Raw genomic sequence first — 13,988 nt, 5'->3', positions numbered from 1 at the left:
ATAAACACTTGCAGATTTTACAAAAGGAGTGTTTCCAAACTGCTCTATCAAAAGCAGTGTTCAAGTCTGTGAGTTGAATGCACTCATCACACAGAAGTTTCTGAGAATGCTTCTGTCTAGTTTTTAGGAGAAGATATTTCATTTCCCAGCATAGGCCTCAAAGCGCTCCAAATATCCACTTGCAGATTCTACAAAAAGAGTGTTTCAAAACTGCTCTTTCAAAAGGAAGGTTCAAGTCTGTGAGTTGAATGCACTCATCACAAAGAAGTTTCTGAGAATGCTTCTGTGTAGTTGTTATTTGAAGACATTTCCTTTTCCAGCATAGGCCTCCAAGCGCTCCAAATAAACACTTGCAGATTCTACAAAAGGAGTGTTTCAAAACTGTTGTATCAAAAGGAACGTTCAAGTCTGTGAGTTGAATGCACTCATCACACAGAAGTTTCGGAGAATGCTTCCGTCTAGTTTTTAGGTGAAGATATTTCATTTCCCAGCATAGGCCTCACAGCGCTCCAAATATACACTAGCAGATTCTACAAAAAGAGTGTTCCAAAACTGCTCTTTCTAAAGAAAGGTTCAAGTCTGTGAGTTGAATGCACTCGTCACCAGCAAGTTTCTGAGAATGCTTCTGTCTAGTTTCTATGTGAGGATGTTTCCTTTTCCAGCGTTGGCCTCCAACAGTTCCAAATGTGCACTTGCAGATTCTACAAAAAGAGAGTTTGAAAACTCTTCTATCACAAAGAAGGTTCAACTCTGTGAGTAGAATGCACTCATCACAAAGAAGTTTCTGAGAATGCTTCTGTCTAGTTATTATGTGAAGATATTTCCTTTTCCAGGATAGGCCTCAAAGCGCTCCAAATAAACACTTGCAGATTTTACAAAAGGAGTGTTTCCAAACTGCTCTATCAAAAGCAGTGTTCAAGTCTGTGAGTTGAATGCACTCATCACACAGAAGTTTCTGAGAATGCTTCTGTCTAGTTTTTAGGAGAAGATATTTCATTTCCCAGCATAGGCCTCAAAGCGCTCCAATATCCACTTGCAGTTTCTACAAAAAGAGTGTTTCAAAACTGCTCTTTCAAAAGGAAGGTTCAAGTCTGTGAGTTGAATGCACTCATCACAAAGAAGTTTCTGAGAATGCTTCTGTGTAGTTGTTATTTGAAGACATTTCCTTTTCCAGCAGAGGCCTCCAAGCGCTCGAAATAAACACTTGCAGATTCTACAAAAGGAGTGTTTCAAAACTGTTCTATCAAAAGGAAGGTTCAAGTCTGTGAGTTGAATGCACTCATCACACAGAAGTTTCGGAGAATGCTTCCGTCTAGTTTTTAGGTGAAGATATTTCATTTCCCAGCATAGGCCTCACAGCGCTCCAAATATACACTAGAAGATTCTAAAAAAAGAGTGTTCCAAAACTGCTCTTTCAAAAGGAAGGTTCAAGTCTGTGAGTTGAATGCACTCATCACAAAGAAGTTTCTGAGAATGCTTCTGTGTAGTTGGTATTTGAAGACATTTCCTTTTCCAGCAGAGGCCTCCAAGCGCTCGAAATAAACACTTGCAGATTCTACAAAAGGAGTGTTTCAAAACTGTTCTATCAAAAGGAAGGTTCAAGTCTGTGAGTTGAATGCACTCATCACACAGAAGTTTCGGAGAATGCTTCCGTCTAGTTTTTAGGTGAAGATATTTCATTTCCCAGCATAGGCCTCACAGCGCTCCAAATATACACTAGCAGATTCTACAAAAAGAGTGTTCCAGAACTGCTCTTTCAAAAGAAAGGTTCAAGTCTGTGAGTTGAATGCACTCGTCACCAGCAAGTTTCTGAGAATGCTTCTGTCTAGTTTCTATGTGAGGATGTTTCCTTTTCCAGCGTTGGCCTCCAACAGTTCCAAATGTGCACTTGCAGATTCTACAAAAAGAGAGTTTGAAAACTCTTCTATCACAAAGAAGGTTCAACTCTGTGAGTAGAATGCACTCATCACAAAGAAGTTTCTGAGAATGCTTCTGTCTAGTTATTATGTGAAGATATTTCCTTTTCCAGGATAGGCCTCAAAGCGCTCCAAATAAACACTTGCAGATTTTACAAAAGGAGTGTTTCCAAACTGCTCTATCAAAAGCAATGTTCAAGTCTGTGAGTTGAATGCACTCATCACACAGAAGTTTCTGAGAATGCTTCTGTCTAGTTTTTAGGAGAAGATATTTCATTTCCCAGCATAGGCCTCAAAGCGCTCCAAATATCCACTTGCAGATTCTACAAAAAGAGTGTTTCAAAACTGCTCTTTCAAAAGGAAGGTTCAAGTCTGTGAGTTGAATGCACTCATCACCAAGAAGTTTCTGAGAATGCTTCTGTGGAGTTGTTATTTGAAGACATTTCCTTTTCCAGCATAGGCCTCCAAGCGCTCCAAATAAACACTTGCAGATTCTACAAAAGGAGTGTTTCAAAACTGTTCTATCAAAAGGAACGTTCAAGTCTGTGAGTTGAATGCACTCATCACACAGAAGTTTCTGAGAATGCTTCCGTCTAGTTTTTAGGTGAAGATATTTCATTTCCCAGCATAGGCCTCACAGCGCTCCAAATATACACTAGCAGATTCTACAAAAAGAGTGTTCCAAAACTGCTCTTTCAAAAGAAAGGTTCAAGTCTGTGAGTTGAATGCACTCGTCACAAGCAAGTTTCTGAGAATGCTTCTGTCTAGTTTCTATGTGAGGATGTTTCCTTTTCCAGCGTTGGCCTCCAACAGTTCCAAATGTGCACTTGCAGATTCTACAAAAAGAGAGTTTGAAAACTCTTCTATCACAAAGAAGGTTCAACTCTGTGAGTAGAATGCACTCATCACAAAGAAGTTTCTGAGAATGCTTCTGTCTAGTTATTATGTGAAGATATTTCCTTTTCCAGGATAGGCCTCAAAGCGCTCCAAATAAACACTTGCAGATTTTACAAAAGGAGTGTTTCCAAACTGCTCTATCAAAAGCAATGTTCAAGTCTGTGAGTTGAATGCACTCATCACACAGAAGTTTCTGAGAATGCTTCTGTCTAGTTTTTAGGAGAAGATATTTCATTTCCCAGCATAGGCCTCAAAGCGCTCCAATTATCCACTTGCAGATTCTACAAAAAGAGTGTTTCAAAACTGCTCTTTCAAAAGGAAGGTTCAAGTCTGTGAGTTGAATGCACTCGTCACAAGCAAGTTTCTGAGAATGCTTCTGTCTAGTTTCTATGTGAGGATGTTTCCTTTTCCAGGGTTGGCCTCCAACAGTTCCAAATGTGCACTTGCAGATTCTACAAAAAGAGAGTTTGAAAACTCTTCTATCACAAAGAAGGTTCAGCTCTGTGAGTAGAATGCACTCATCACAAAGAAGTTTCTGAGAATGCTTCTGTCTAGTTATTATGTGAAGATATTTCCTTTTCCAGGATAGGCCTCAAAGCGCTCCAAATAAACACTTGCAGATTTTACAAAAGGAGTGTTTCCAAACTGCTCTATCAAAAGCAGTGTTCAAGTCTGTGAGTTGAATGCACTCATCACACAGAAGTTTCTGAGAATGCTTCTGTCTAGTTTTTAGGAGAAGATATTTCATTTCCCAGCATAGGCCTCAAAGCGCTCCAAATATCCACTTGCAGATTCTACAAAAAGAGTGTTTCAAAACTGCTCTTTCAAAAGGAAGGTTCAAGTCTGTGAGTTGAATGCACTCATCACAAAGAAGTTTCTGAGAATGCTTCTGTGTAGTTGTTATTTGAAGACATTTCCTTTTCCAGCATAGGCCTCCAAGCGCTCCAAATAAACACTTGCAGATTCTACAAAAGGAGTGTTTCAAAACTGTTGTATCAAAAGGAACGTTCAAGTCTGTGAGTTGAATGCACTCATCACACAGAAGTTTCGGAGAATGCTTCCGTCTAGTTTTTAGGTGAAGATATTTCATTTCCCAGCATAGGCCTCACAGCGCTCCAAATATACACTAGCAGATTCTACAAAAAGAGTGTTCCAAAACTGCTCTTTCTAAAGAAAGGTTCAAGTCTGTGAGTTGAATGCACTCGTCACCAGCAAGTTTCTGAGAATGCTTCTGTCTAGTTTCTATGTGAGGATGTTTCCTTTTCCAGCGTTGGCCTCCAACAGTTCCAAATGTGCACTTGCAGATTCTACAAAAAGAGAGTTTGAAAACTCTTCTATCACAAAGAAGGTTCAACTCTGTGAGTAGAATGCACTCATCACAAAGAAGTTTCTGAGAATGCTTCTGTCTAGTTATTATGTGAAGATATTTCCTTTTCCAGGATAGGCCTCAAAGCGCTCCAAATAAACACTTGCAGATTTTACAAAAGGAGTGTTTCCAAACTGCTCTATCAAAAGCAGTGTTCAAGTCTGTGAGTTGAATGCACTCATCACACAGAAGTTTCTGAGAATGCTTCTGTCTAGTTTTTAGGAGAAGATATTTCATTTCCCAGCATAGGCCTCAAAGCGCTCCAATATCCACTTGCAGTTTCTACAAAAAGAGTGTTTCAAAACTGCTCTTTCAAAAGGAAGGTTCAAGTCTGTGAGTTGAATGCACTCATCACAAAGAAGTTTCTGAGAATGCTTCTGTGTAGTTGTTATTTGAAGACATTTCCTTTTCCAGCAGAGGCCTCCAAGCGCTCGAAATAAACACTTGCAGATTCTACAAAAGGAGTGTTTCAAAACTGTTCTATCAAAAGGAAGGTTCAAGTCTGTGAGTTGAATGCACTCATCACACAGAAGTTTCGGAGAATGCTTCCGTCTAGTTTTTAGGTGAAGATATTTCATTTCCCAGCATAGGCCTCACAGCGCTCCAAATATACACTAGAAGATTCTAAAAAAAGAGTGTTCCAAAACTGCTCTTTCAAAAGGAAGGTTCAAGTCTGTGAGTTGAATGCACTCATCACAAAGAAGTTTCTGAGAATGCTTCTGTGTAGTTGGTATTTGAAGACATTTCCTTTTCCAGCAGAGGCCTCCAAGCGCTCGAAATAAACACTTGCAGATTCTACAAAAGGAGTGTTTCAAAACTGTTCTATCAAAAGGAAGGTTCAAGTCTGTGAGTTGAATGCACTCATCACACAGAAGTTTCGGAGAATGCTTCCGTCTAGTTTTTAGGTGAAGATATTTCATTTCCCAGCATAGGCCTCACAGCGCTCCAAATATACACTAGCAGATTCTACAAAAAGAGTGTTCCAGAACTGCTCTTTCAAAAGAAAGGTTCAAGTCTGTGAGTTGAATGCACTCGTCACCAGCAAGTTTCTGAGAATGCTTCTGTCTAGTTTCTATGTGAGGATGTTTCCTTTTCCAGCGTTGGCCTCCAACAGTTCCAAATGTGCACTTGCAGATTCTACAAAAAGAGAGTTTGAAAACTCTTCTATCACAAAGAAGGTTCAACTCTGTGAGTAGAATGCACTCATCACAAAGAAGTTTCTGAGAATGCTTCTGTCTAGTTATTATGTGAAGATATTTCCTTTTCCAGGATAGGCCTCAAAGCGCTCCAAATAAACACTTGCAGATTTTACAAAAGGAGTGTTTCCAAACTGCTCTATCAAAAGCAATGTTCAAGTCTGTGAGTTGAATGCACTCATCACACAGAAGTTTCTGAGAATGCTTCTGTCTAGTTTTTAGGAGAAGATATTTCATTTCCCAGCATAGGCCTCAAAGCGCTCCAAATATCCACTTGCAGATTCTACAAAAAGAGTGTTTCAAAACTGCTCTTTCAAAAGGAAGGTTCAAGTCTGTGAGTTGAATGCACTCATCACCAAGAAGTTTCTGAGAATGCTTCTGTGGAGTTGTTATTTGAAGACATTTCCTTTTCCAGCATAGGCCTCCAAGCGCTCCAAATAAACACTTGCAGATTCTACAAAAGGAGTGTTTCAAAACTGTTCTATCAAAAGGAACGTTCAAGTCTGTGAGTTGAATGCACTCATCACACAGAAGTTTCTGAGAATGCTTCCGTCTAGTTTTTAGGTGAAGATATTTCATTTCCCAGCATAGGCCTCACAGCGCTCCAAATATACACTAGCAGATTCTACAAAAAGAGTGTTCCAAAACTGCTCTTTCAAAAGAAAGGTTCAAGTCTGTGAGTTGAATGCACTCGTCACAAGCAAGTTTCTGAGAATGCTTCTGTCTAGTTTCTATGTGAGGATGTTTCCTTTTCCAGCGTTGGCCTCCAACAGTTCCAAATGTGCACTTGCAGATTCTACAAAAAGAGAGTTTGAAAACTCTTCTATCACAAAGAAGGTTCAACTCTGTGAGTAGAATGCACTCATCACAAAGAAGTTTCTGAGAATGCTTCTGTCTAGTTATTATGTGAAGATATTTCCTTTTCCAGGATAGGCCTCAAAGCGCTCCAAATAAACACTTGCAGATTTTACAAAAGGAGTGTTTCCAAACTGCTCTATCAAAAGCAATGTTCAAGTCTGTGAGTTGAATGCACTCATCACACAGAAGTTTCTGAGAATGCTTCTGTCTAGTTTTTAGGAGAAGATATTTCATTTCCCAGCATAGGCCTCAAAGCGCTCCAATTATCCACTTGCAGATTCTACAAAAAGAGTGTTTCAAAACTGCTCTTTCAAAAGGAAGGTTCAAGTCTGTGAGTTGAATGCACTCGTCACAAGCAAGTTTCTGAGAATGCTTCTGTCTAGTTTCTATGTGAGGATGTTTCCTTTTCCAGGGTTGGCCTCCAACAGTTCCAAATGTGCACTTGCAGATTCTACAAAAAGAGAGTTTGAAAACTCTTCTATCACAAAGAAGGTTCAGCTCTGTGAGTAGAATGCACTCATCACAAAGAAGTTTCTGAGAATGCTTCTGTCTAGTTATTATGTGAAGATATTTCCTTTTCCAGGATAGGCCTCAAAGCGCTCCAAATAAACACTTGCAGATTTTACAAAAGGAGTGTTTCCAAACTGCTCTATCAAAAGCAGTGTTCAAGTCTGTGAGTTGAATGCACTCATCACACAGAAGTTTCTGAGAATGCTTCTGTCTAGTTTTTAGGAGAAGATATTTCATTTCCCAGCATAGGCCTCAAAGCGCTCCAAATATCCACTTGCAGATTCTACAAAAAGAGTGTTTCAAAACTGCTCTTTCAAAAGGAAGGTTCAAGTCTGTGAGTTGAATGCACTCATCACAAAGAAGTTTCTGAGAATGCTTCTGTGTAGTTGTTATTTGAAGACATTTCCTTTTCCAGCATAGGCCTCCAAGCGCTCCAAATAAACACTTGCAGATTCTACAAAAGGAGTGTTTCAAAACTGTTGTATCAAAAGGAACGTTCAAGTCTGTGAGTTGAATGCACTCATCACACAGAAGTTTCGGAGAATGCTTCCGTCTAGTTTTTAGGTGAAGATATTTCATTTCCCAGCATAGGCCTCACAGCGCTCCAAATATACACTAGCAGATTCTACAAAAAGAGTGTTCCAAAACTGCTCTTTCTAAAGAAAGGTTCAAGTCTGTGAGTTGAATGCACTCGTCACCAGCAAGTTTCTGAGAATGCTTCTGTCTAGTTTCTATGTGAGGATGTTTCCTTTTCCAGCGTTGGCCTCCAACAGTTCCAAATGTGCACTTGCAGATTCTACAAAAAGAGAGTTTGAAAACTCTTCTATCACAAAGAAGGTTCAACTCTGTGAGTAGAATGCACTCATCACAAAGAAGTTTCTGAGAATGCTTCTGTCTAGTTATTATGTGAAGATATTTCCTTTTCCAGGATAGGCCTCAAAGCGCTCCAAATAAACACTTGCAGATTTTACAAAAGGAGTGTTTCCAAACTGCTCTATCAAAAGCAGTGTTCAAGTCTGTGAGTTGAATGCACTCATCACACAGAAGTTTCTGAGAATGCTTCTGTCTAGTTTTTAGGAGAAGATATTTCATTTCCCAGCATAGGCCTCAAAGCGCTCCAATATCCACTTGCAGTTTCTACAAAAAGAGTGTTTCAAAACTGCTCTTTCAAAAGGAAGGTTCAAGTCTGTGAGTTGAATGCACTCATCACAAAGAAGTTTCTGAGAATGCTTCTGTGTAGTTGTTATTTGAAGACATTTCCTTTTCCAGCAGAGGCCTCCAAGCGCTCGAAATAAACACTTGCAGATTCTACAAAAGGAGTGTTTCAAAACTGTTCTATCAAAAGGAAGGTTCAAGTCTGTGAGTTGAATGCACTCATCACACAGAAGTTTCGGAGAATGCTTCCGTCTAGTTTTTAGGTGAAGATATTTCATTTCCCAGCATAGGCCTCACAGCGCTCCAAATATACACTAGAAGATTCTAAAAAAAGAGTGTTCCAAAACTGCTCTTTCAAAAGGAAGGTTCAAGTCTGTGAGTTGAATGCACTCATCACAAAGAAGTTTCTGAGAATGCTTCTGTGTAGTTGTTATTTGAAGACATTTCCTTTTCCAGCAGAGGCCTCCAAGCGCTCGAAATAAACACTTGCAGATTCTACAAAAGGAGTGTTTCAAAACTGTTCTATCAAAAGGAAGGTTCAAGTCTGTGAGTTGAATGCACTCATCACACAGAAGTTTCGGAGAATGCTTCCGTCTAGTTTTTAGGTGAAGATATTTCATTTCCCAGCATAGGCCTCACAGCGCTCCAAATATACACTAGCAGATTCTACAAAAAGAGTGTTCCAGAACTGCTCTTTCAAAAGAAAGGTTCAAGTCTGTGAGTTGAATGCACTCGTCACCAGCAAGTTTCTGAGAATGCTTCTGTCTAGTTTCTATGTGAGGATGTTTCCTTTTCCAGCGTTGGCCTCCAACAGTTCCAAATGTGCACTTGCAGATTCTACAAAAAGAGAGTTTGAAAACTCTTCTATCACAAAGAAGGTTCAACTCTGTGAGTAGAATGCACTCATCACAAAGAAGTTTCTGAGAATGCTTCTGTCTAGTTATTATGTGAAGATATTTCCTTTTCCAGGATAGGCCTCAAAGCGCTCCAAATAAACACTTGCAGATTTTACAAAAGGAGTGTTTCCAAACTGCTCTATCAAAAGCAATGTTCAAGTCTGTGAGTTGAATGCACTCATCACACAGAAGTTTCTGAGAATGCTTCTGTCTAGTTTTTAGGAGAAGATATTTCATTTCCCAGCATAGGCCTCAAAGCGCTCCAAATATCCACTTGCAGATTCTACAAAAAGAGTGTTTCAAAACTGCTCTTTCAAAAGGAAGGTTCAAGTCTGTGAGTTGAATGCACTCATCACCAAGAAGTTTCTGAGAATGCTTCTGTGGAGTTGTTATTTGAAGACATTTCCTTTTCCAGCATAGGCCTCCAAGCGCTCCAAATAAACACTTGCAGATTCTACAAAAGGAGTGTTTCAAAACTGTTCTATCAAAAGGAACGTTCAAGTCTGTGAGTTGAATGCACTCATCACACAGAAGTTTCTGAGAATGCTTCCGTCTAGTTTTTAGGTGAAGATATTTCATTTCCCAGCATAGGCCTCACAGCGCTCCAAATATACACTAGCAGATTCTACAAAAAGAGTGTTCCAAAACTGCTCTTTCAAAAGAAAGGTTCAAGTCTGTGAGTTGAATGCACTCGTCACAAGCAAGTTTCTGAGAATGCTTCTGTCTAGTTTCTATGTGAGGATGTTTCCTTTTCCAGCGTTGGCCTCCAACAGTTCCAAATGTGCACTTGCAGATTCTACAAAAAGAGAGTTTGAAAACTCTTCTATCACAAAGAAGGTTCAACTCTGTGAGTAGAATGCACTCATCACAAAGAAGTTTCTGAGAATGCTTCTGTCTAGTTATTATGTGAAGATATTTCCTTTTCCAGGATAGGCCTCAAAGCGCTCCAAATAAACACTTGCAGATTTTACAAAAGGAGTGTTTCCAAACTGCTCTATCAAAAGCAATGTTCAAGTCTGTGAGTTGAATGCACTCATCACACAGAAGTTTCTGAGAATGCTTCTGTCTAGTTTTTAGGAGAAGATATTTCATTTCCCAGCATAGGCCTCAAAGCGCTCCAATTATCCACTTGCAGATTCTACAAAAAGAGTGTTTCAAAACTGCTCTTTCAAAAGGAAGGTTCAAGTCTGTGAGTTGAATGCACTCGTCACAAGCAAGTTTCTGAGAATGCTTCTGTCTAGTTTCTATGTGAGGATGTTTCCTTTTCCAGGGTTGGCCTCCAACAGTTCCAAATGTGCACTTGCAGATTCTACAAAAAGAGAGTTTGAAAACTCTTCTATCACAAAGAAGGTTCAGCTCTGTGAGTAGAATGCACTCATCACAAAGAAGTTTCTGAGAATGCTTCTGTCTAGTTATTATGTGAAGATATTTCCTTTTCCAGGATAGGCCTCAAAGCGCTCCAAATAAACACTTGCAGATTTTACAAAAGGAGTGTTTCCAAACTGCTCTATCAAAAGCAGTGTTCAAGTCTGTGAGTTGAATGCACTCATCACACAGAAGTTTCTGAGAATGCTTCTGTCTAGTTTTTAGGAGAAGATATTTCATTTCCCAGCATAGGCCTCAAAGCGCTCCAAATATCCACTTGCAGATTCTACAAAAAGAGTGTTTCAAAACTGCTCTTTCAAAAGGAAGGTTCAAGTCTGTGAGTTGAATGCACTCATCACAAAGAAGTTTCTGAGAATGCTTCTGTGTAGTTGTTATTTGAAGACATTTCCTTTTCCAGCATAGGCCTCCAAGCGCTCCAAATAAACACTTGCAGATTCTACAAAAGGAGTGTTTCAAAACTGTTGTATCAAAAGGAACGTTCAAGTCTGTGAGTTGAATGCACTCATCACACAGAAGTTTCGGAGAATGCTTCCGTCTAGTTTTTAGGTGAAGATATTTCATTTCCCAGCATAGGCCTCACAGCGCTCCAAATATACACTAGCAGATTCTACAAAAAGAGTGTTCCAAAACTGCTCTTTCTAAAGAAAGGTTCAAGTCTGTGAGTTGAATGCACTCGTCACCAGCAAGTTTCTGAGAATGCTTCTGTCTAGTTTCTATGTGAGGATGTTTCCTTTTCCAGCGTTGGCCTCCAACAGTTCCAAATGTGCACTTGCAGATTCTACAAAAAGAGAGTTTGAAAACTCTTCTATCACAAAGAAGGTTCAACTCTGTGAGTAGAATGCACTCATCACAAAGAAGTTTCTGAGAATGCTTCTGTCTAGTTATTATGTGAAGATATTTCCTTTTCCAGGATAGGCCTCAAAGCGCTCCAAATAAACACTTGCAGATTTTACAAAAGGAGTGTTTCCAAACTGCTCTATCAAAAGCAGTGTTCAAGTCTGTGAGTTGAATGCACTCATCACACAGAAGTTTCTGAGAATGCTTCTGTCTAGTTTTTAGGAGAAGATATTTCATTTCCCAGCATAGGCCTCAAAGCGCTCCAATATCCACTTGCAGTTTCTACAAAAAGAGTGTTTCAAAACTGCTCTTTCAAAAGGAAGGTTCAAGTCTGTGAGTTGAATGCACTCATCACAAAGAAGTTTCTGAGAATGCTTCTGTGTAGTTGTTATTTGAAGACATTTCCTTTTCCAGCAGAGGCCTCCAAGCGCTCGAAATAAACACTTGCAGATTCTACAAAAGGAGTGTTTCAAAACTGTTCTATCAAAAGGAAGGTTCAAGTCTGTGAGTTGAATGCACTCATCACACAGAAGTTTCGGAGAATGCTTCCGTCTAGTTTTTAGGTGAAGATATTTCATTTCCCAGCATAGGCCTCACAGCGCTCCAAATATACACTAGAAGATTCTAAAAAAAGAGTGTTCCAAAACTGCTCTTTCAAAAGGAAGGTTCAAGTCTGTGAGTTGAATGCACTCATCACAAAGAAGTTTCTGAGAATGCTTCTGTGTAGTTGGTATTTGAAGACATTTCCTTTTCCAGCAGAGGCCTCCAAGCGCTCGAAATAAACACTTGCAGATTCTACAAAAGGAGTGTTTCAAAACTGTTCTATCAAAAGGAAGGTTCAAGTCTGTGAGTTGAATGCACTCATCACACAGAAGTTTCGGAGAATGCTTCCGTCTAGTTTTTAGGTGAAGATATTTCATTTCCCAGCATAGGCCTCACAGCGCTCCAAATATACACTAGCAGATTCTACAAAAAGAGTGTTCCAGAACTGCTCTTTCAAAAGAAAGGTTCAAGTCTGTGAGTTGAATGCACTCGTCACCAGCAAGTTTCTGAGAATGCTTCTGTCTAGTTTCTATGTGAGGATGTTTCCTTTTCCAGCGTTGGCCTCCAACAGTTCCAAATGTGCACTTGCAGATTCTACAAAAAGAGAGTTTGAAAACTCTTCTATCACAAAGAAGGTTCAGCTCTGTGAGTAGAATGCACTCATCACAAAGAAGTTTCTGAGAATGCTTCTGTCTAGTTATTATGTGAAGATATTTCCTTTTCCAGGATAGGCCTCAAAGCGCTCCAAATAAACACTTGCAGATTTTACAAAAGGAGTGTTTCCAAACTGCTCTATCAAAAGCAGTGTTCAAGTCTGTGAGTTGAATGCACTCATCACACAGAAGTTTCTGAGAATGCTTCTGTCTAGTTTTTAGGAGAAGATATTTCATTTCCCAGCATAGGCCTCAAAGCGCTCCAAATATCCACTTGCAGATTCTACAAAAAGAGTGTTTCAAAACTGCTCTTTCAAAAGGAAGGTTCAAGTCTGTGAGTTGAATGCACTCATCACACAGAAGTTTCTGAGAATGCTTCTGTGGAGTTGTTATTTGAAGACATTTCCTTTTCCAGCATAGGCCTCCAAGCGCTCCAAATAAACACCTGCAGATTCTACAAAAGGAGTGTTTCAAAACTGTTCTATCAAAAGGAACGTTCAAGTCTGTGAGTTGAATGCACTCATCACACAGAAGTTTCGGAGAATGCTTCCGTCTAGTTTTTAGGTGAAGATATTTCATTTCCCAGCATATGCCTCACAGCGCTCCAAATATACACTAGCAGATTCTACAAAAAGAGTGTTCCAAAACTGCTCTTTCAAAAGAAAGGTTCAAGTCTGTGAGTTGAATGCACTCGTCACCAGCAAGTTTCTGAGAATGCTTCTGTCTAGTTTCTATGTGAGGATGTTTCCTTTTCCAGCGTTGGCCTCCAACAGTTCCAAATGTGCACTTGCAGATTCTACAAAAAGAGAGTTTGAAAACTCTTCTATCACAAAGAAGGTTCAACTCTGTGAGTAGAATGCACTCATCACAAAGAAGTTTATGAGAATGCTTCTGTCTAGTTATTATGTGAAGATATTTCCTTTTCCAGGATAGGCCTCAAAGCGCTCCAAATAAACACTTGCAGATTTTACAAAAGGAGTGTTTCCAAACTGCTCTATCAAAAGCAATGTTCAAGTCTGTGAGTTGAATGCACTCATCACACAGAAGTTTCTGAGAATGCTTCTGTCTAGTTTTTAGGAGAAGATATTTCATTTCCCAGCATAGGATTCAAATCGCTCCAAATATCCACTTGCAGATTCTACAAAAAGAGTGTTTCAAAACTGCTCTTTCAAAAGGAAGGTTCAAGTCTGTGAGTTGAATGCACTCATCACAAAGAAGTTTCTGAGAATGCTTCTGTGTAGTTGTTATTTGAAGACATTTCCTTTTCCAGCATAGGCCTCCAAGCGCTCCAAATAAACACTTGCAGATTCTACAAAAGGAGTGTTTCAAAACTGTTCTATCAAAAGGAACGTTCAAGTCTGTGAGTTGAATACACTCATCACACAGAAGTTTCGGAGAATGCTTCCGTCTAGTTTTTAGGTGAAGATATTTCATTTCCCAGCATAGGCCTCACAGCGCTCCAAATATACACTAGCAGATTCTACAAAAAGTGTTCCAAAACTGCTCTTTCAAAAGAAAGGTTCAAGTCTGTGAGTTGAATGCACTCGTCACAAGCAAGTTTCTGAGAATGCTTCTGTCTAGTTTCTATGTGAGGATGTTTCCTTTTCCAGGGTTGGCCTCCAACAGTTCCAAATGTGCACTTGCAGATTCTACAAAAAGAGAGTTTGAAAACTCTTCTATCACAAAGAAGGTTCAGCTCTGTGAGTAGAATGCACTCATCACAAAGAAGTTTCTGAGAATGCTTCTGTCTAGTTATTATGTGAAGATATTTCCTT

Source organism: Pongo abelii, chromosome 19 (genome assembly GCF_028885655.2).
Source record: "Pongo abelii isolate AG06213 chromosome 19, NHGRI_mPonAbe1-v2.0_pri, whole genome shotgun sequence".
Lineage (NCBI taxonomy): Eukaryota > Metazoa > Chordata > Mammalia > Primates > Hominidae > Pongo > Pongo abelii.
This window is presented reverse-complemented; position numbering follows the sequence as displayed.